Source organism: Phodopus roborovskii, unplaced genomic scaffold, assembly GCF_943737965.1.
Source record: "Phodopus roborovskii unplaced genomic scaffold, PHOROB, whole genome shotgun sequence".
In the NCBI taxonomy this organism is placed as follows: Eukaryota; Metazoa; Chordata; class Mammalia; order Rodentia; family Cricetidae; genus Phodopus; species Phodopus roborovskii.
The window spans coordinates 1,452,785-1,459,691 of NW_026126516.1; positions in this window are offsets into that span (position 1 = coordinate 1,452,785).

Below are 6,907 nucleotides of genomic sequence, written 5' to 3' on the forward strand. Positions count from 1 at the left end.
TGGAATAACTAGGACCAAGGGTGTGTTCCCAGGAGCTCTGCCACTCAGCACTGTGCCCAGAGGCTGGCCGAAGTAGACGCTCAATGAACACTGAGGGGTGGGCGAGTGGACGCAGGGGTGGGCGAGTGGACGCTGAGGGGTGGGCGAGTGGACGCAGGGGTGGGAGTGGACGCAGGGGTGGATGAGTGGACGCAGGGGTGGGAGTGGACGCAGGGGTGGGCGAGTGAACGCAGGGGTGGGCGAGTGGACGCAGGGGTGGGAGTGGACGCAGGGGTGGGCGAGTGGACGCAGGGGTGGGAGTGGACGCAGGGGTGGGCGAGTGGACACCAGCTCAGTACAGTTCAGGGAGAGCTCTAACCTGACATGGCTTTGCACTCCAGCCTCAGCTTTTCTACACACACACACACACACACACACACACACACACACACCCACCCACCCTTGAGCCACATCCTTTCCCATCCAGCATTTCCGGCCATCTCCAGTATTCAGAATGGTCAAATGTTTTGGAGACTCTTTAAGAAGTCCATTCTACTACAAAATACCTCCCCAGTCAGGCCGGAGCCCTGGCTCTAGACCCCAGTGTGAGGAGATGGAACCTCCCCTCCCACCTGCCCCGCCCCTGCAGCTGCCCCGCCCCTGCAGCTGCCCCGCCCCTGCAGCTGCCCCGCCCCTGCAGCTGCCCCGCCCCTGCAGCTGCCCCGCCCCTGCAGCTGCCCCGCCCCTGCAGCTTCTGATACCCCAATGTCTGAGTGGAGCCGCAGATACAGGAGGGTGTCAGGAGAGAGGCAGAGGACCTTTGAACACCTGCGTGCTGTTCTGGGAGGGTCACCCATGACTGTCTTGAGAACAAGACCAGCCCTCCTGCTGACCACACTCCAGAGAGGAGACATTTCCTTAGGAACAAAGTCTTGGGGGGGGGGAATGTCCCCTTATTATCTTGGCTGATTTCAGTGGCCAAAGCGCCTGCTTCCCACAGAATTACATTAGGTTCTGTGTGTAGAGTCCACTGGGGATGTCCACATGGCCCATCTCTGACGTTATGATATGTGAGTGACCTTTCATGACCCCTACCAGTCCCTCCCCCTGCCTCTCAGCCCTCTCCCTGCCAGGGTTACAACAAAGTCTCTTGGTTGGGATCCATTGAAATCTCCAGCAGCTGCTTTGGGGGGTTTCCATTTGTGCATGACGAGTGACAGGTGCGCAGGAAGGCAGCAGCTGCCATCTCCCCCCACTGTCACCATGAGCTGTCACAGATGGTCAGGACAGTGAGAGCCAGGGAGCAGGCTCCCTGTCCCTGTGAGTGCCTAACGTGAGTTCCCACCAGCACCTCTCATGAACTGTCCTGTGGCGCCCACCGGTCTGTAATATGAATCTGTATCAGGGAACATGGCACCAGCCCCTTTCTTAAGGGAACCCCAATATCTAAGGGTGAGTCTCTTTGAGTCTCACTCATGGAACAACAGATAGGGCAAGGAATCCAGAACTTCCTATTCTGTGTGTGCCCTCCTCTTTCCATGCGTGCGTGCGTGCGTGCGTGCGTGCGTGCGAGATGTATGGCATATGAGCACATGTGTAAGGGTGTGCACACCTGTGTGTATGTGGACAAAGGTGGGGAGAACATTAGGCATCCTACCATTCTCCACCTCATTCCTTTGAGGCAGGGTCTCTCACTGCACCTGGAGCTAGACCAGTACCCAGCAAGCCCCAGTCACCCTCCTGTCTCCACCCAGCACCCACAGATTCCTCTCGGCTGTGAATGTTCCACAATATTAAATAAACACAGGCTTGATGCCTTAGGCCCCACCCCAACCAGCAGAGCATCACTTTGTGGAGTGTTTCTTTACTGATGGGAGGTCACCTGAGAGGTGGTGACATTGTTTGATTCTCCCGTGCCTACAGCAGTGCCTGGCATGGAGGAGGCTTCCAACACACGCTCATTAAATGCCCATCTTTTTAAAAGTCCAAGAGAGAGCCTCAAAAGAATGCTGATGCATTGGGGGTACCCAAGCATCGCAACGGAATGCGTACCCAAGCATCACAACGGAAGGCGCATGCCAGAATAAGCCCTGTGCCTGCCTGGGTTGACAGGTGTTGGCGGCTGCCCATGTATGAGTATTGCTTGAATGTGGCTGCATGCATAGAATTCCTCCATGCAGGCTTGTGGCTCTGACAGAGTTCCTTGCCATGGTGACTATCTGTCAGGACACAAATGCCCCTCTATTTACCTTCCTTTTGCTAAAGGTGACACAAAGATTCAGTTTAGGTTTTGACAACTTTTCATACAATGAGACACTACTGTCAAGAAATTGTTTTCAAAATATAGCCAATAACAAAGAGGAACTATTTATCATTTGATACTTCAGTCAGAAGCAGAAGTCGGCTGGGGAGATGGCTCAGTGGGTAAAGTGCTTGCCGCACAAGCTTGAGGACCTGAGTTTGAACTCTGGCATCCATGTGAAAAGTCCGGACATGGCAGTGACACCTGTAATCCCAGTGCTGGGGGTTCGGGAACAGGAGGATCCCTGTGGCTTCCTAAGCAGCCGGTCCAGCTCAGCCAGTGGGCTAGTTCCAAGGCCAGGGAACCCTGTCTCCAAAACACAAGGTAGAAAGCAACTGAGAAAAACACAAAACATGTTGGCCCCTGACCTACCAAACACACCAGAGAGAGAGATGGGTGTGTTAGTGTATGCCTGCGCTTCTACACTGAGGCAGCTAGATTGTGAGTGTAAGGCTACCCTGGACTGTATAAGGTGGTCTGTGTCAAAACAGAAAAACAGAGGGAGGGTTGTGCTACTATATAGTGTGGCTGCAATAATTGTTTAGTATACAGCTAAAAGGAGAATACGTAAAGGAACACACCAAACCAACACGGGTGATTGCAGGGTGGTACAATGGCTTACATTCCCTCATTTACACATTTAAATTTTCTTTAGTGGACCTGTGTAGCCGCCGGTGTAAAAACAAAAGTTTGGGGTTTGTTTGTTTGTTTGTTTTGGCAAGCAGAGTGGAGAGAATAGAAGTCTACTGTCTCTTCTAAGGGGTCTCCTACCTTATTAGAGTCCATGGGGATCGTTGAACTTTCTACATGGAGCAAGACACACCATCTACAAAGAGCAAAAAAAGGCCACACCACATGCCTGAGTTGGGGATTCCAGAGACAATGAGAATAAGGAGATAGAATTGGGGTAGTTTGACCTGTCCAGCATTAGTCGTCCCAGCCAGGAAGAGCCTGGACCAGGACTGAAGGGGGAGGAAGGGGAAGGAAAGGGGCAGATTCCAGAAGCAGAGTCCAAACACAGGGTCTGAGCATGAGAGAGGGCAAATACCAGGTGTCCTAGTTAGGGTTTCTATTGCTGTGAAGAGATACCATGACCACAATAACTTACAAAGGAAAACATTTAATTCAGGCTGGCTTACAGTTTCAGAGGTTTAGTCCATTATCGTCGTGGCAAGAAGCATGGCAGCGTGCAGGCAGACATGGTGCTGGAGAAGGAGCTGAGAGGTCTACATCTCTATCTGCAGGCATTAGGAAGTGAACTGTGTGCCACACTGGGAGTAGCTTGAGCATATAAGACCTCAAAGCTAGCCTTCACAGAGACACATCTCTAAAAGGCCACACCTATTCTAACAAGACCACACCTCCTAATAGTGTCACGTCCTATAGGCTAAGCACTCAAACACAGGAGTCAATGGGGCCATTCCTATTCACATCACCTCAAGAGGCCTCTGGACTAAAGGGCTTGGAGCCACAGGGAGAAAGAGCTGCTCCTAGGAGGCCTGACAGCCTGACAGCAGAGAAGACTCCAGAAACTCCCCTTCCCTTTTTTTGACAGGATTTTCTTTGTGGAGGTCCTGGCTGTCCTCCAACTAACTAAACCTGAAACTAGTAGACTTGGCTAGCCTCAAACTCAGAGATCCACTGTCTCCCTCCCAAGAGCTGGGATTAAGAGCTGGAATCAAAAGCATTACAAAGCTGAGATAGTATTTGGTTGCAGCGCGCCCTCTGCTGATACGTATCTGAACTGCAGGCAACTGTCAGACACCAGGAAAATGAATTCTTCCCTCACAGAACATGTATGGACAACAGTATATAGCCATGGCTCTGAAGCTGGAGTTTACTTAGAATACCAGATTAACATCTCAGGCAATTTCATCCAAAATACATCTAAATGAGTGCCTATAATAAAAATAGCAAAATGCTTCAGTTCCAAACATATAAAGTGAATACTAAAATTGTCCCAGACCCCTTTCCAATACTGTGTCTCATGTCTGCGATCCCAGCCCTCTTATTGCGAGATAGGAGGTTTAAGCAGAAGAGCCCTCCGTAAGCATGCAGGCTTCCTGGGCTGGAGTGTGCTATGCTGCGGCAGGAAACAAGAGACGCTGCCTCGACAAGGTGGAAAGAAAGAACCAAGTCCCAAAAAGCAGTCCTCGGACCTCCACGGGCGTGCTGTGGCATGTGCACACCTGCAGACACACAGCGACACAAACTTTAAATTGTTAAATCAAGGGCCATACAGTATATGATGTTAAAGTACATGTGTACAGTGTGTGACGTTTAAAGGCATGCATGAGCATCTGTTTCCTTCACTGTTAGCTATTTCTATGTGGTTAATGGTTGAGACCCTTTCGACTAGCTTTCTGAAATACACGGTGAGGTAGGATGCTTTCATTTCCTGTATGAGACTCTGGGGTTGAGACGCAAATGAAGGAAAAGTAAAACATTGCAGTGGTTTCCTGTTAGTTCAAGTCAGAGCCCCCCCCCCCCCGCCATGGCTGCACACTCTTCATCCTGTTTGATTTTCCCTGTTGCATTTATTAGCATATGGCATGCTGTATATTTTGTTTGTTTGCATCTTATAAAACCCATTAGGGAAAATATTTTTTTCTTCCTGCTCATCACAGTATTCCCACACCAGCCCCCAGGGAAGCCCGGAGCATGGAGAGTGTCCGCAAAGTAGCTATTGCATGGGTACCATGGTGAGACTAGGAGATCTGAGCTATGACATTCACAGAAGAGATAGTACACTGGCTGGGGGGCAGAGGGAAAGCCACACATGACCACTGAGGTGCCCAGACACGGGGAGGGGCTTGGTTTCAGAGTGGTTACATTAGTTACAGAGTGGTTACATTCTCATCGGAACCACCACATGCAACTATTCATAACCCCCACTCTCTCCCCTTCCCCCCTCCCCCACCCTCTCCCCTAACTTCTAAAGCTTGCAGCTTCCCCTTGCCTAGATCAGTACCCACACCACCTCTCTTAAGAGGATCCAAGAAATAGGGGGGAAAAATAGAACAGAAAACCCCACAAAGGTTACGTTTACTACATAACAAATAAACAAAATCAAGCGCGTCAGCAAAGTCTTGCTTGTTTTTCAAGGCTTTCTCTGTACAGCCTTGGCTGTGCTGGAACTCTCTGTGGAGACCAGGCTTGACCTGGAACTCACAGAGATCCACTTGCCTCTGCCTCTCAAGTGCTGGGATTCAAGGCGTGCACCACCACCATCCAGCTAACAAAGCCCTTAATGCTTAGGGAGGCTGGAAGTTGTGAGTTGGAAAGATGGGGAACTGCAGAGATGACTGTGTGGAGACGGGGAAGAGGCAAGCAGAGAGCTGTGTGACTGAGCCATTTCTGCCTGTGGATGTCCTGCAGAAGGCAAGTCGGTGACCTGCCTATCCTTTGAGTGTGCTGGCTTCTTAGGACCCCTCCTGTCCTTTCGGTTAGGTTAGGGTTACATTCCTGGGTAATCTAGGCAGTGCTTTGCCCCAGTGTTGCTCAGTCTTGCTGTACACATTTAATACAGACCAGAGCTCCTTAACCCTTTCCACTTGTAGCCTTTTTATCCCTCTAAGACAGGGCCTATGTAGCCCCAGCTAGCCTGGAACTTACTATGTAGACCAGCCTGGCCTCCAACTCACAGAGATCTGTCTGCCTAGTTTTAAAAGTTCTAGTTTATTTATTCATTTTTCCCCCCAGTGGGGTTCAGACTGGCGTCCGACTCACAATCCTCTGGCCTCTATCATTCAAGTGCTTTGATTATAGTTGCATGCCGTCACCCCTGGCTGTTAACTCACATAACAACTTTAGTCATCAAAGTGAGGGGGTGCAAGGGGGGGACTCCACATTCCTTTCCTGTGGACATCATTGTTTTCTAAATGCAACCAACAAGATTATGTATGTGATGCATGCATGCATGCATACATACATACCTACATATTTGTGGGGTAATCTGGCTTAGGTCCCTTTGTTCTACCTGGATAGAAATCATACATAGATAAGGAGAAACACTTTGCTTGCTGGCTTCTGGCAGCTCTTTCTTCCCTTGGTCCTCCGCAGTGGACAGCAGCCCAGCAGATATGTGGTGGCAGCGGCAGATGCTGCCCTCTAGTGTTCTGGTGCTGCTACAGTCTTGGATAGTGGGACCCTTGGCTCTACCAGTCACAGATGGCTCTTGTGTCCTAGGGCATCAGGAACACCTTTGGGTGCAGCTAGCATGGCAACTTCCAGGTGAGCCTCCGTACTGGGATGCCTCAGCAGCTGGAAGCATCCCTTGGTAGTATAGCTCCATTGTAGACCCCAGAAGTCAGGGTCCCTCAGTGCTTAGGACAGCCACTCTTTAGCCTGGGGTATCTGAGACCCTTGGCCCTGAACAACTGACAGCTGTCTGGGAGTCTCTAGCAGCCAGTTCCTGTAGCATCTCTCCACTGTCCCTGCAAGCCTTTTCCAGCCTCAGCTCTGCACTCCTTGCCAGCTCTTGCTCATATCACATGCTCTCCGGTCTCTGGCTGCTGACAAACTATTCGGCTGCCACCTACCAATTGCTCAGCTATCGATGACACGATCTAAGCTGTTGCCATCACCACAGCTCTCCTTTTCTCTGCTGCTCTGTTCTTTGTGTTA